This window comes from Dendrobium catenatum, unplaced genomic scaffold (assembly GCF_001605985.2).
Source record: "Dendrobium catenatum unplaced genomic scaffold, ASM160598v2 fragScaff_scaffold_1221, whole genome shotgun sequence".
Lineage (NCBI taxonomy): Eukaryota > Viridiplantae > Streptophyta > Magnoliopsida > Asparagales > Orchidaceae > Dendrobium > Dendrobium catenatum.
In genome coordinates this window covers 1,416,686-1,433,299 of record NW_021319683.1, presented here as the reverse complement: position 1 = coordinate 1,433,299, position 16,614 = coordinate 1,416,686, and the positions used below count along the sequence as shown (strand labels likewise).

General features: G+C 37.8%; 1 protein-coding gene across 1 annotated transcript in view; it reads right to left on the bottom strand.

Annotated features, from left to right (window-relative positions):
- LOC110108414 (mitochondrial import inner membrane translocase subunit Tim9) overlaps window positions 1-16,614 on the bottom strand; it is a 33,174-nt gene that overhangs the window by 1,278 nt on the left and 15,282 nt on the right. The gene's annotated exons all lie outside the window — the stretch shown is intronic.

Sequence of the window (16,614 nt, the reverse complement as noted above, 5' to 3'; positions counted from 1 at the left end):
CAACAACGAGATGGCTATGAAAACTAAGCCGCCAAAAGAAATCTGACGTAGAACTAAATGCGTGGGTAATTATGTAATGTTAAAATAAACACCTTCTAAATTAGAGCAAGAATAATTAAGTTTACTTCAGCAACTTAAACAAAATCTTGAAACAAGAGAGAGGTGATTTAAGCTTAGGCCAAATTGCAAGATAGAAGTTAGAATAATGAATAATCAGTTTCAATCACAATTAGTCAAGTATGGAGGAGTTCCATGGTTTGAAATTGCGCAATATGAGGCTCTCCTTGAGGCCCGCCTTTGCGCAATTCCAGTAAAAAACTAAAAAACGCCTCGAGTTTTTTTTTTTATGAGGCTTGCACCTTAACTTGATTGAGGCCCACCTCGCCTCACTAGCATGAGGCTTACACCTCACGCTATATATATTAAAACTTACATAAATCTTGAAGTAAATACCCGACATTGGACTCTATAGGGGAGGAGGAAGGGGAGAGAACAGTTCACCATAATGATGATTCAAATGAAGAACCCCTTAGTGATGATAGTGCTGATGACTTATGAGTTCTTATGTGATATGTTATTGCTATTTATTTTTGGAAATTGGAATTATATGTTAATGAAAAGAATACTGGGATTTGGGAAAGATAGAATTTTGAGTTGAACTATATTTCATGTTGTCTTATTATTGAGATATTTTGATTTCACTTCATATCTTATGCTTTTTTATGTTTTATATTATTCACGCATTAGTATATAAAAAATTTATCATTTTATGTTTACGCAATCTTTTGATTCTGAGGCTTACGCCTCAAAATGTCTTGAGGCTTACGCCTCGCCTCACAAATGAAAAACGCCTCAATATCCGAATACGCAATTTTAAACATTGAGGAGTTCAAAGGAAATCCCTATGTTAACATATAGATTAGTTACTAATTGGATCCACTCCTTCACACTCTTGTTGTAGAATAAACGGAGAAAGATTGCACAACTTTTATGATGCCACAATTTTAGGGGAACTAAGAAAGGCAAATACTTGGGGAAGAGGTTCACAGTTATCAAGCTTTGGAAACGAGTCGTCACTGAATGGGAGAAAGTTGTTCGTTGATAGCGGCGGCGCGGGAGAACATAATCCTTTCGATGTAATCTTCAACGGTGTTGTCGATCTCCAAGTTAATGTCAAAAAACAGAGATTTGAGGATGTCAACTTGCCCTTGATCGTTGTAAACGAAGCCATGATCAAGTTCTGGATCAGCCATACATGAGAGAACAACAACTACAAGGTTCTAGAACCTCTAGACAGCAAGCGGAAACCTTTTTCGGACAGAAGGACAGCAAGGGGAGTCGCTGAATTTCTGGACAGCACACTTAACTTGGCCAAAAATCTGGACAGCTATCTGGGGGGAAGGGAATTAGGTGATTATTGTGGGAAAGTATGTGGACAACAGTGCGAGGAAATCTGGAATTAATTTCCTTGTCTATGTGGAATGCTAATTAAATCATAAACCAATTGGAGAGATAGGAGGGGGCAGCAGCCCTTGATAGGCTTGATTGGGGATTTAATTGGAGGGAAAATTATTAGTTGCTAGATTTGGGATTTTAGTTTAGGAAAGGAGGGAAGGGGCAACGACTATGAGAGGAGGGAAGAATTAGGGAGACTTAATTGCTTGCCAATTCAAGCAACTTATGTTTGGAAAGAGGATTTAAGTCAAATCCCCCTTTTAAATTCAGATTTAATTGAATGGAAATCTGAATTAAGCTTTCCTAATAAGATGTTACCTATAAGGAAAGTCAAAATTGCTTGGTTTGGAACTGGAGGGAAGGAGGAAAGGGGGAGTGGCCGGCGGCTAGGGCTTGGACTATGGGGGAGGGATTTCAGCCAAGGAAAGGGGAAGGTGGGGGCAGCGGCTTGTAGAGTGGATGGAGAGGTAGGCGGCCAGGGATTTGGGTGTTGATCCAATGGGAGAGGGGAAGATGGTTGCCGGCGGCTTGGAGGATGGACGGGGAAGGTGGCCGGCCTAGGGTAAGAGGAGGTGGGGGTTTTCGGCCGAGTAAGATAGGGGTAGGGAGGGAGGCCGGTTAGAGAAGAGAAGGAAGAAGACCACGAGCCCGGACGTTTCCTGCGGCTAGTGGGTATTCCGTTGCCCTCACCTAGGGACTTTAAGCAAGCTCTCTCAAGAACTCTCACAACTCACAAACAAAGTGAAGGAAAATTTTCTTCATCACCATCATTAACCATCACAAGAATAAGAGGCTATAAATAGCCCAAAGTATAATAATAAAACAAAAGACAAAAGTGCCCCTTGGGATCACAAGCACCTACTCCCTCAAGTGAGGGTAAAATCGGAAAATAAACAACAATAAATCCAATACAACTAATAACTCAAATAAAGTGGTGTGATCGTAGTCGTAGATCGATGGGAATTCCAAATAGCATAAACAACACCCAGGAAAGACCAAACAGTGTTTTGAGAATTCCAAATAGCACTTTGTCGTTCGCTCTGGAAAAATCTTTTTCACAAACAGGATGCGAATCCCGGTCTCACGAACTTAGAATTCTCTTTAATTTTTCCGGAGGTAGATTAAGTTTAATATTTAATTAGATTTCTCATGAGAGCAGTGTCAGAGTTTATTTAGATCTAGGTTCTACTTCCTATGAGCGCAAGCCCTTATAGTTAATTATCGCTCCTAACGCATTAGAAGAGCACTCAACATTAAAGATGAAATATACTTAACTTCATGCAAAGAGTGTAAGAATATGCAATAGAGTCTTAGACTTAGTTATGGGGGGGGTGAAGGTACACCGAATCAAGATCCCATGATTCCGTCATCCCGGGTATACCGTGGGTTCAGTCTACCAACACTGACAACCATTGATTGTGGTGTCCAAGTAATCTGATTAGCAATCATGGGTTGCCTCCTATCAGGAATCTCGAGTAGACTGAAGTGGATATGTGTGGATTTTATTTTAATTTAATTTGGGTTAGTGCTTATGACTTCCTTAGAAGTTGCCCGTTAATTTGTTTAGTTTGGGACATACGGCTTCAGTTAGAAGTTGCCCGTTAATTTATTTCGTTTGGGGCTTACGACTCCAATTAGGAGTTGCCCGTTAATTTTTTTGGTTTTGGGCTTACGGCTCCAATTAGGAGTTGCCCGTGTGATTAGATTTGGTTAGGGACTTATGACTTTCATTTTTAAAGTAGCCTTAATAGTGGGTCTTACGACCTCTATTGGAGGTGACCCAAAGATTTTTGGTTGGATAGGTTTGATGGCTTCCTTAGAAATTATCTAAGGACGAGTCTTATGACTTAGCCCTATAAGCTAAGTGGCCCGAAGGGGTTTAATTATTTGGATATAGGGTCGTTTATTTAGAAGTTACCTAACGTGCGGGTCTTATTGCTTCACTTAGAAGTAACCCAAGTGGCAGGTCTTACAACTTAGTTTTATAAACTAAGAGGCCCATGTGGTTTTGAGTTTTTGGTCTAGGGTCATTCACTTAGAAGTTTCCTAACACGCGGGTCTTACTGCTTCACTTAGAAGTAACTCAAATGACGGGTCTTACAACTTAGTCCTATAGGCTAATAAGATGCCCAATGAGGGGTTTAGGATTAGGTTGCTTCCTATTTATTACCCCTAAAGACTGGACTTACGGCTTTCATTTGAAAGTTGCCAGCATAAGGGTTTATAGTTTTACACACTTCTGGATTTTCACACCGGTGTCAGTGTTTTGTTGTTTTATGCTCATAGTTTTTTTTCCACTACAATAGTTCATTACTTTGCTTTCAGTAGTATACTTTGTTGTTTGTTCTTGTTCTTGTAGTTCTCTTTTTGCTATAGTTATATGTGTTTTACTTTGTTATTTTGTGCTCACTTTTGTTTGCTTGTTTGCATGTGCACATAGCCAGCAGATCAAGGAGTCCCATAGGTAGACATAGTTTAGACAACAACTAAGGGACTAAGTGAGTTTTAACATTGTTTTGAGAGAATTTTAGAGCTGCTATGAGGGCTACTCAGAGAGTTTTAGGAAAGCTTTGAGGCCTTGAGAGTCTATAGTTCTTTGGAGAGTTACTAATTTGAGAGCAATTTGAGTTGTCTAATAGTTTCTATATAAACTGGATTGTTGGAAGACATTAATTTATTGCATTTTATTTGATTTTAATTGCATTAATTAGATTGATTAAAAGGATTAACACTTATTTAAAGTTGAATTTTAAATGTCCAATTATCTAATTAAAATATGTTTTAAAGTTGTTCAATTAATTTTAATTTTTTTATTTAATTTGTTTATTTTGATTTTAATTTGTTTAAATATTTATTCAATTATTTAAATTAGATCGTTTATTAATTTATCAAATATTTAATTATATTCGGGTTTTAATTAAATAGCTCGCAAGCCGAGCTTATCGAGCTCACGAGTCGAGCTCGAGCTCGTGAACTAGCGAGCCAGCTCGAATAAATTTTTTTTTTATAAAATGAAGTCATTACTATTTTTATTAATTTTAAATCTAAAAAATAAATGATAGTAGCTAATTTAAAAAGAAATCTGCATCTACTGTCAAAAGATTTCAAATACATACATATATATATATATATATATATATATGTTCCCAAGAGCTGCCAAATGCTAATGAGTTAGATGTTTTATCCAAGAGAGAAAAAACTTGAGTTAAATGTTTTATCCACCGGAAAAAGCAATAGATCAACGGCTGTAATAGAATATTGGGAAATGTTTCATTGCTTTATCCACCGGAAAATGCAAAAGAGAAGCCTTTTTATACAATAGAAAATGAAAAAAACGTGCCCACTGCAAGCCTGCAACGCCGTTGGCTCGCTGACCGAGATATCTTTTCTCCTGCACATCGCTGGCCCGCTGGCCGAGAAATGGGCGGGAAAAAGGCAAATTGCAGGTGGGAAATTGAACTCGAGCAGCTCGACTCGACTCGTTTGCACCCCTAGGTTAAATTATGATTTAAAGTTTAAATTCAATTCTTTGGATTCCTCCTTTGTTTGTTTGTATGCTTTTTTTAAATAGTTAATTAATTAAGTTGTGATTTAAAATTTAAATACTTAACTGTTTGAGTTAATTGAAAAAAATTCAGGTTATTCTTAATCAAATTTAAGTTAATTATTAATCATTTAGATTTTTGGTGATTAATCACTTGAATTTTAATTGAGAAGTTTTAGATTAATTGAATGCTCAATTGAATGCTCTCCAAATTGTCTAAGTCCAAAATTTTAGAGAAAATTTCAACAACCTTCCGACGCCGGCCGAGATTTAAGGGAAGGCACTTGCCCTTTTGGCTCGACTCGACTGGAACGAATCAATAGTGAGGAGATTGGGTCTTCAAGTCTTCAATCCCTCAGTCGGATAAGCTCGGCGACCGAGGGCTTCCGGGACCGAATCAAATCCCGGGACTTCCTTCAGTCTTCTTATTGTGATGCCTGTTATTATTTTACTTAAATTTAATTTTAAAAAAATATTTTTTATTTCCCTTAAAAATTGGGTAGCCTTCTGGCGTTCCCTCCGCGACGCCGGGAGGTAAGGAGGGCATTTTCCCTTTTGGCTCGACTTGGCAAATCAACGGCGAGAAGATTGAGAGAGCGAATCGATCCCAAAAAAAAGTAATCTTTGAGTCTTCAATTCCCTAGGCCGGATCAGAATGATGGTCAAGGGCTTCAGGGGACCGTATAAACCCAGGGACTTCCTTCAAGTCTTGTAATTTGATGATGATGCGCGTGCTTTTCTTTTATTAGAAATTCATAATTATTACTATTAGTAATTAAAAAAACATAATTATTAATTATTATTAACAATGTTTTGTTAATAATAAATAATTAAATATATCCCTTTGTCCTTTCTCTGTATAAAATAAAAAAGCCTTAAACTCAGGCATTTTGAACAGAGCAATGGCTTAAATGAAATGTGACGTTAGCTTTTCTCTAAAGAGTTGAAAAGAAGTATGTTCGTATGTGAGAAAATCGAAAGGAAAAGTCCCATGCAGGTTTGGCTTTAGAGATTTGATCTGATTGGATGTGAGATCTAATTCTTTAAGACGATGGAAAAGGGTGAACATTGGACTTCGTGCTCTGTCGGCGACGTGCGACGGAAGCAGGAGGCCGGCTTGAAGGCTCCTTCGCGAAGGAAGAAGTCTGCCAGTGCAAGTGGGCTCGATTGTTCGGATTTTGCCGCAGATAGAGGAGGCAGACCTCGCGTGGCTCAGTGGCTCGGCAGTACAGGACGTCGACGGAATAGAGACAAGGCTGATCGAAAGTGAACAAGCCAAAGGAAACGTACGATCCCTTTTGTTCATGTGGAACGAAGAGTCCTCAAATCTTCCGATTGCTAGTGAATACCAGTGAGCATTAGCCCACTCTTGTATTTCTCTGTCCTTTTATGTAAATTATGGCAATAGTTGTTTTAAGAACGTGGGAAGGTCGTGGATTACATGCTGCTACAACTTCTTCTAACAAAGTAGTACATTTCCTTATACATGGGGTATTACGCTTCAAATATATTTTATTTTTATATACATAAATTTTTTTATGAATATTTATATGCATCCGCTCATTTACTATTTATTTGATTTGTTTTACTTTTCTTCCTTCTTGAGATAACTTAATAGAATAACTCATTTGAGCTATTTACTCAATCTAGCACTTCTCATTAAAATTTACAATTATATTTAAACAATAGCATCATAAAAATTTGAAATTTTTTTCACATGGTTACTGATAACTTCCACATTAGTGTAGTGAAAAATTCAATTAATGAACTGAAATATATTAGTTGATATTGCCATTATGAGCAATGAAAAATTGTTTGGAGCTTGTAAGAATGACGTTTTCAATTGTTTGATCAAAACTATTATAAAACTTATGTCTTATCTGATTCAATGTATTGTTTATCCAATTAACATTAATGAGATAAAACACTCTCTTAGCATTTATATATATTATTACATATCAACAGTAAATAATATGTATATTCTCGTATATGTAATTAAGTGCAAGAGAATAATATTTCTCTAGAAGGCCAAATAAGCGTACTCATGTGTTTATAGTATCGAATCTTTTATCATACACCATAAAACACTTCACATTCTATTATAAATATAGATATGTATGTCACTAGCTCTTCTTGTAAGGATGATCTTGGATTTATCAATTTATAAAGATATGTTTATTTTTTCTTTTCATTACATAATTTCATTAATAGTTATTACTCATTCCAGCTATAGCATACATTTCATATAACATCGTCATGTAATAGAAGGCACAGACGTTGGTCATAAAATAAACTTCATATAGGAATTTTATGCATGAATTGTATCACTCATTTAGTCCATTATATATGTTTCAACAAATTGCTTCCCAACTAATTTGTTGGGTGTTTTCACACGATAAATTCATTGCAATATTATTTGAGTATTCTAACATATATCTATTTTCCCCTCTTTTGCTCAGGTTATGACTTTTAATTGGATCAGACCCCGCTCGATGCCTGATATTGAACCTTCTGAGGATCATATATGGCAGGAGATCGATAAATATGATTTCACATATTTTGCCTCTATACGAGACCAACTGTCATGACATCAAGAGATGCTAATGGAGAGAGATATATATGCTGGACAATTTATTCGCTCACCTCACAATCCACTTTTGAGTCAGAGCTTCTTGTAGGGCATGATCCTAAGGACTGAGTGATTACCCTCAAGATTCGCCACAGCGACGGCGGTTCTTTAGACCAAATTATCAAGAGCTTGAATTATGGATCTCAGGATGTACTACAGCCTACTGCAGATTTTATAGAGCACACTGATAGCATTGGATTACTCAGTTACAGCCTATCTTATCATGAGGTAGGAGAGCAACAATATGATTCTATGTTTGGGAGACCTTTTAGGATACTAAAGGACTGTTTCTTGGGTACACCATATTCTGAGAGCATATCATAAGGTACTCAAGCGGACAGGAGTTTATAGAGCCGTCTATGATTCATTGTTTGATTATAGTCGACTCTCTTACTCATAGCTTCATGCATTACCTGAGCACTGGGATATATCACGAACACAAGCTGGATTAGACCAAATAAAATAACGATTACTCTCTGAGATCTACAACTAGTTTCTGATCTACCCTTTTTGTGCACCCCCTATGAGTGCATTCCTCCGGACTATGATTTGTTTAGTCGTCAGCAAGCTAGTCACTCAAGGCTAGGGGAGTATGTGTACTTGAATGGTCTTCATAAGAATTTGGCTTACTACTGTCGTCTTCAGAGATACAGACGTCATTGTCGTGGGGATACTATTCCTTTGGATGTTTGAATTAAGAATTTTTGATCAAAGAGTCATATGTATTATTGGTTGCTCAGTCCCATAACCCATTCATTACTGGTCTTTAGTCTTCTGGGTTGTGTTCAGTTGGGACTTTTGAGCCAATCAGCAGAGGGGATACATTCCATTTTTGCTTGGGGGGTTTCAGAGGAGATGTCCTTGGTGGCTTTTATAGCCACTTGATTGTATAGTTTTGTCTTTCTGAGTCATGATAGATCTTTTCGTCCCAGTATACTTTTGATTGTCAGTCTGATTGCAAGTGGAAGACAGGTTTCTTTAGTCTCGGGTGTATTTACGTAGATATATTACGAGTTTGGACATATTTCGGCCTCTTATGGTCGTCGACATCATGTGGTTGAGGTGTTGTGGCATTATGTCAACGGATGAGTGCATTTATACATAGAGGGAGCTTTCAGTTGCACCAAATCACTGGGTTACTATTCAGATCACTTATTCCCACTATTAATCCAGTTAGCCATGACAACCTCAACTACAGACAAGACCTTGATCATATTATTTTTGTTTGCACCCTTACACGTGGCCGGCCGTTTCAAACTAGTTTACAGTTCTCCAATTGGAGATTACCCTCCCGAAGTTCCAGAGTTCCGCTGTTAGATTTTTTAACTGAGAAGGACAAGCCTGCTTTGCTTTCCAGGAGCTGCTTTGCACATATTGCTATTACTTCTTCAGCATGAGACCTGGATGGCTATGTTACATGAGATATTGCTCTATAGTCTTGGAGGTGTATAACCTAAATAGAGCAGCACGATAGTTTAACTTTATTTAGGCAACTCCTTTAGACAGACTACTAGTTATCTCTAGAGTAAAAGATGTTCGACACTTCAGTTCTCTTCCTTTTTTCACTCACTTTGAGATAGCGACCATGACTTGGGCTTTCCTTCTTCAACTTAGGACGGGTTCTAGCTTTTGTATAACACTCGCAGATGCTACTACCGACATTTCACACTTGCGGTTGGTCTGAATTCTACACATTTTTTCTCCTTCTTTGAGGACATTCAGAGATATAACATGAGGATCAGAGGATCTAGACGCCCGAGGCATTCGTCAGGGTCGAGGGATTATGCCCCCGCACATACAGAGTATCGTAGAGTGTCATATAGAATGCGGAAGAGGAGTCCCGAGCCTATTTATATGCATGAACGTTCTGGTACATATATTAGTATTATTATTTTATTTATTATATATATTCTCTCATACACACATATATGATTGAATTGTAATATTTGCAGCCCCCTAGTATGGGCACCAGATAGCAGACATGTTACATGTCTGCTCGTATGAAGTCCTGCTCCCGGGTTGACCCCTCTCCAGAGAAGGAGAAGTCGGCCTACACCCATGCAAGGGGGGTGCAAATATTATAATTCAATCATATATATGTGTATGAGATGATATATATATAATAAATAAAATAATAATATTAATATAAATACCAGGGCGTTCATGCAAATAAATAAGCTTGAGACACCTCTTTCGCCTTCTATCTAGCGCTCTACGATACTCTGTATGTGTGAGGGCATAATCACTCAACCCCGATGAATGCCTCGAGCGTCCAGATCCCTTGATCCTCCTGTTGTATCTCTGAATGCCCAACACAAAGGAGAAAAAAAAGTGTCAAATACAGATTAACCGCAAGTATTAAATGCCTGTAGGAGCATTTGCGGGTGCTAAACAAAAGCAATAACATGTCCTAAGTCGAAGAAGGAAAGCTTAAGTCATGGTGACTACCTCAAAATAAGTGGAAGATGGAAGAGAACTGAAGTGTTGAACATATGACACTCCAGGGAGAATTGGGAGTCTGTCTAAATGAGTGGCCTAAATAAAGTCAAACTATCATGTTGCTCTATTGCGATTATACCCCTCCAAGAGTATAGAGCAATCTCTCATGTAACAAAGTCATCCATATCTCATTCTAATGAAGTAAGAAGCAATAGGTGCAAAGACGCTCCTAGAAAGCAAAGTAGGCTTGCCCCTCTTAGTTAAAGAATCTAACTGCGGAACTCCGAAACTCCGAGAGGTTAAATCTCCAACTGGAGACCTGTAAAACAATCTGAAACAGCCGGCCACGTGTAAGGGTGCAAACAAAAACAATCTAAACAGGGCCCTGTCTGTAGCTGAGGTCACCCTGGCTAACTGCATCAATTGTCGGAAGAAGTGATCTGAATAGAAGGCCAGTGACTCGGTGTAACTAAAAGATCCCTCTATATTTATATGCACCCATTTGTGAACATAATGCCATGGCACCTCAACCACACGCTGTCGACAACCATAAGAGGCAAAAATCTGTCCAAACCCGTAGTATATCTGCGCAAGTATAGTCGGGACTAAAGAAACATGTCTCCCACTAGCAATCAGACTGTTAATCAGAAGTTACTCGGATAAAAAGATATGTCCTGATTTGAAAAGGCAAAACTATACAACCAAGTGACTATAAAAGCCACCGAGGAAAGAAACCCTCAAGCAAAAATGGGATGTATTCCCTCTGCTGACTCTAGCTCAAAAGTCTCAACTGAAGACAACCCAGAAGACTAAAGACCCGTACTGAATGGGTCATGGGACTGAGCAACCAATAATACAAATGATTCTTTGATAAAAAAAACTCTCAATCTAGACATCCAAAGGAACAATAGCCCCACGACGACGACCTATGTCTCTGAAAACGATAGTAGTGGATCAAACTCTGGTGAAGACCCTCCAAGTACACAAACTCCCCTCGCCTCGAGTGACCTGCTAGCTGACGACTAAATAAGTCGAAGTCCGGAGAAATGCACTCCTCATAGGAGGTGCCCAAAATAGGTAGACCAGAAACTAGCTGTAGATCCTATAAAGTAATCGTCATCTCATTCGGTCTAATCTAACTGGTGTTTGTGACACTATCCCAATGCTCAGCTAATGCCTGAAGTCAAGAGTAAGAGAGTTGACTGTAATCAAACAATGAAGCGTAGATGACTCTATAAACTCATGTCCGCTTGAGCACCTTATTATATGCTCTTAGAATATGGCGTGCCCAAGAAACATAGTCCATTAGCATCCTAAAAGGTCTCACAAACACATAATCATATTGTTGCTCTCCTACCTAATAATGAAATAGGCTGCAACTGAGTAATCTAATGCTGCCAGTGTGCTCTGCAAGATCTGTAGTAGGTTGTAATACATCCTGAGCTCTATAGCTCAAGCCCTCAATAATTCAATCTAAAGAACCATCATTGTTGCGGTGAAGCCTGAGGGTAATTACCCAGTTCGTAGGATCATGCCCTAACGGAAGCTCTGACTCAAACGTGGATAGTTGAGGTAAGCGAATAAATAGTCCAGCATATATATCTCTATTCATTAGCATCTCCTAATGTCATGACAGTCGGTCTCGTATAGAGACAGAATGTGTGAAATTATATCTATCGATCTCCTGTCATATATGGTCCTCAGAAGGCTCAATATCAAGCATCGAGCGGGGTCTGATCCAATTAAAAGGCATCACCTGAGCAAAAGAAGAAAAAATGGATATATGTTAGAATACTCAAATAATATTGCAACGAATTTATCGTGTGAAAATACTCAACAAATTTTTTGGGATGTAATTTGTTGAAACATATATAATAGATTAAATGAGTGATACAATTCATGCACACAATTGCTATATGGTGCTCATTTTATGACCAACATCTATGTTTTCCATTACATGATGATGTCACATGAAATGTATGCTATAACCGAAATGAGTAATAATTACTAACAAAAAGTATTAATAAAAAGAAAAAATAAATAAATCTTTACATATTTATATTTATGATAAAATATGAAATGCTCTATTGGTGTATGATAAAAGATTTAATACTATAAACACAAGAGTACGCATATTTGACTTTCTAGAGAAATATCACTCTCCTGCACTTGATAGTATATACGAAAATACACATATTATTTACTATGGATATGTAAGAATATATAAATACTAAGAAAATGATTTGTCTCGTGAATGCTAATTGGATAAATAATGCATTGGATCAGATGAGACATAAATTTCATAACAGTTTTGATCAAACAATTGAAACAATCATACTTACAAGCTTTAAATAATTTTCATTGCTCATAATGTCAGTACCAACTAATCTATCTCAGTTCATTAATTGAATTTTCCACTCCACTAATGTGGAAGTAATCATTAATCGTGTGAAAAAAAAATTCAAATTTTTTATGATGTTATTATTTAAATACAATTGTAAAGATTAATGAGAAGTGTCAGATTGAGTAAATAGCTCAAATGAGTTATTCTATTAAGTTATCTCGGGAATGAAGAAAACAAAGACAAATCAAATAAATAGAAAATGAGTGGATGCATCAAAATATTCAGAAAAAAAAAACATATATATAAAAATAAAATATAATTGGAACGGAATACACCATATATAAGAAAATATACTACTCTATTAGAAGAAGTTGAAACTGCAGCAGTACGTAATCCACGATCCTTCTCATGTTCTCAAAACAAATGTTGCCATAATTTACATAAAAGAATGGAGAAATATATGAGGGGGCTAATGCTTATTGGTATTCACTGACAATTGGAAGATTTGAGGACTCTCCATACCACATGAACAAAAGGGATCGCACGTTTCCTTTGGCTTGTTCACTTCCGATCAGCCTTGCCTCTATTTCGTCGACGTCCTGCACTACCGAGCCACTGAGCCACGCGAGGCCTGCCTCCTCCGTCTACGGCAAAAGCCGAACAACTGAGCCCACTTGCACCGGCGTACTTCTTCTTTCGCGATTGAGCCTCTGAGCCGGCCTTCTGCTTCCGTCGTATGTAGCCAGCAGAGCACAAATTCTAGTGTTCACGCTTTTCCACCGTCTTTAAAGAATTATGTCTCAACTACAATCGGATCGAATCTCTAAAGCCAAACCTACATGGGCATTTTTCTTTCGATTTTCTCACATACGAACAGACTTCTTTCCAACTCTTCAGAAAAAAACCAACGTCACTTTGCATTTAGGTCATTGCTCCGTTCAAAATGCCTGAGTTTAAGGCTTTTTGATTTCAAACAGAGAAAGAACAAAGGGATATATTTAATTATTTCTTATTAAAATAAAATTCACACATTTCCACTTCAGTCTACTCGGGATTCCTGAGAGGATGCAACTCATGACTGCTAATCAGTTTCTCTGGACACTAAAATCAATGGTTTTCAGTGTTGGTAGACTGAACCCACGGTATACCCGAGACGACGGAACTATGGGATCTTGAACGGGTGTACCTTCATCCCCCCATAACTAAGTTGCACATTTCACACTCATTACATGAAGCTAAGTATATTTCATCTTTAATCGAGAGTGCTCTTCTAATGAGTTAGGAGGGTAATTAACTCTGAGAGCTTGCGCTCATAGGAAGTAAAACTCATATCTAAATAAACTCTAACACTACTCTCAGAAGAAATCTAATTAAATATTAAACTCAATATACCTCCAAAAAAATTAAAGGGAATCCTAAGTTCATAAGAGCAAGGTTTGCATCTTGTTTGTGAAAAAGATTTTTCCAGAGGGAACATTTACCCACATCAATTCTCCCTTAGTGGAGAAATCTCATCTCCTGATGAGATCGTTTGTATAGAAGGTTGACTTTCACCATCTACAGACTCATTTGCTTCTTGAGGTGAAACTTTGACCTGTTGAGTGTTCGGCTTTCCATTTTTTTATTTTAGATTTTTTTAAAAAGAAAAGACATGGCCAACAATCTAAATCTCTGATATCAAATTGATGTAATAAAAACACAAGTATTGCAAACTCAAGTCTTCCTTTCCTTAAAACAAAAATTAACACATATTGCATATAACAATACTATTATAAAATGGACACCACCTTACAACTTCAAATAAAAAAGACACAACATCTTACAATCTATGATGCACCGACACTTCTCCTCAAAGAGGCGTGCAGTGTCCGACACCGTGTCCGACACCGTGTCCGACACGACACTCGTCCGACACTCCTCTGACACGTGTTAGACACGCCGAAAACATGTCCGATTAAAAACATATTAAAAACTAATTGGACACGCGTGTCGGACACGCGTATCTTAAATATTTTATAATTTTTTTTAAATATAATTTCTTATGTTTGGTGAGATTTAAACTAAATTTCTTATTTCCTATCCACAACACCAAATCAACGTCTGCATTTAATACCCATTCATCGAATATTCTCATTTTCATTTCTCTTTGGCAGTTAAGGTATTTTCATCTCCTCTCTTTTTGTATAATTACAAATATTTCTCTTGTTGAACCAGAGATTAAAGCAGTGATATTCAATGATGATGATATTGAAGGCCAAAAACAAACCTCTAAAGCTAATCCTAGTAGTTGAAGCTTGAATGCTTGATGTTGTAGTAAGTGATTATTTGCTTATATTTTTATGGTTGTATTAGATATTTTGAACTAAATATTTTATGTTATAAGCTATACAAGTTATCATGCCATTCATTTATTATTGTTTGTCATTTTTAATATGATATTACATTAATATATATACACTATATAAAAAAATGTATTGTCGTGTCCGCGTCGTACCCGTGTCCTATATTTAAAAAAAAAAAACTGTGTCCCGTGTCTATGTCGTGTCCGTGTCGCCGTGTCCGTGTCCGTGCATCATAGCTTACAATTTAAAATAAAACACGACTCAACGACACCTTATAACTTATGAAAGTTTTGATAAGAAAGATATAAGGAATGAAAACCATAAAGAAAAGAAGCAGACAGAAGTCCAAGATGAAGTAGAAGAAGTAAGGTAGAGGAAGATAGCTCGCAAGCTAGATAACATGCAGGTTATACATTCCAAATATTCATCACCCATCTCTCAGTTATTTTCATAAGGAAATTAGTTCTAATTTATAAAAGAAATAAGAAGAAAATGTTATTTAATAGATCACATAAATGTGCCCAAAATCAACCACCAAAATAGCCCACATTTACAACCTCTTGCATAGGAATCAACAATGAGAAAAACGAGCAGCCAACAGCATTCAAAACAGCATGGAGAATGACCAAACAGCAATTAGGGAAGTCCAAACAGCAACTAGGGAAGATTAAACAGCATATTGGGAATTCCAAACAGCATAAACAACACCTAGCGAAGAGCAAACAACATTTTCGGAATCCAAACAGCACTTTGCCCACATCAATCTTCATACACTAACTTTATTAATTTAAAGAGTGTATGTTTTATCCATCATAACATATATCAAAAGCCACCCAAGTATATTTCAATTACATGCAACTTCAATTACACGCTAGGCTTCCGTTAGTGAGCCTAGAGTCGCTGTTTAGGTGCTGCCTAGGCCCGGGAACCTAGCCGAAACACTTAGGTGACTTTCCCCTCGACTGTGATCGCTGCCCCGCGATTTCCAGCTGCTGTAGCCTCAATTTCAGCAAGCATTTCGGTAGGGTTAGCTGCTGTCCTTGACTTAGGAAGCCTTTCTAGTGATCCCCAACACCCCACCATGGACCCTACACATATGCAAGCAACTCTAGACATGATTATGGGCCAATTAGAAACACTTACACAACAAATGAAAGATACCCAAATGAGTGTAGCTGAACTTAGACGTCATACGGGAGAAAGACTAGACAATATTAAAAGAATGGGACACCCGGCCACCTACACGCCATCTAGACCTCAATCACCTTATGGCGAAGATGCCCGAACTGAGTACGGATCTCCTAGGGATTACTACCGACCCAACCACCGACCCCATCAAGAACCAGTAGGTCGTGACGCGCCTTGGAGGGACAATGACACCCAGCTCCTTAAGAGCATTAAAATAGATGCCCCGACTTTTGACGGAACGTTAGAACCCCAGGTTTTCCTCGATTGGATTAAAGGGATGGACAGTTACTTTAAATGGTATAACATTTCGGAAGAGAAGAAAGTTAGATTCGTTGAGATGAAGTTGACGGGTAGAGCAAATCAGTACTGGACCAACGTAGAGCACATGAGGGAGACTCGAAGAGAATACCCCATAGCTGACTAGGGAGCGATGAAGCAAGAACTGAAGAGGAAATACCTTCCTCCCTCGTACTACCCAAGACTTCTAGATCGTTGGAATAGGTTAACCCAAGGAAGCAAGACCGTCAAGGAATATATCTCGACCTTCGATGATTTCCTGATTCGTTGTAACGGAGAAGAGACCACCACTCCTACGCAACTCCTGTCAATGTTCAGAGCCGGATTAAGAGAAGATCTTCGAAATGAACTCTTTGCTAGAGGAGTGAACACGTAC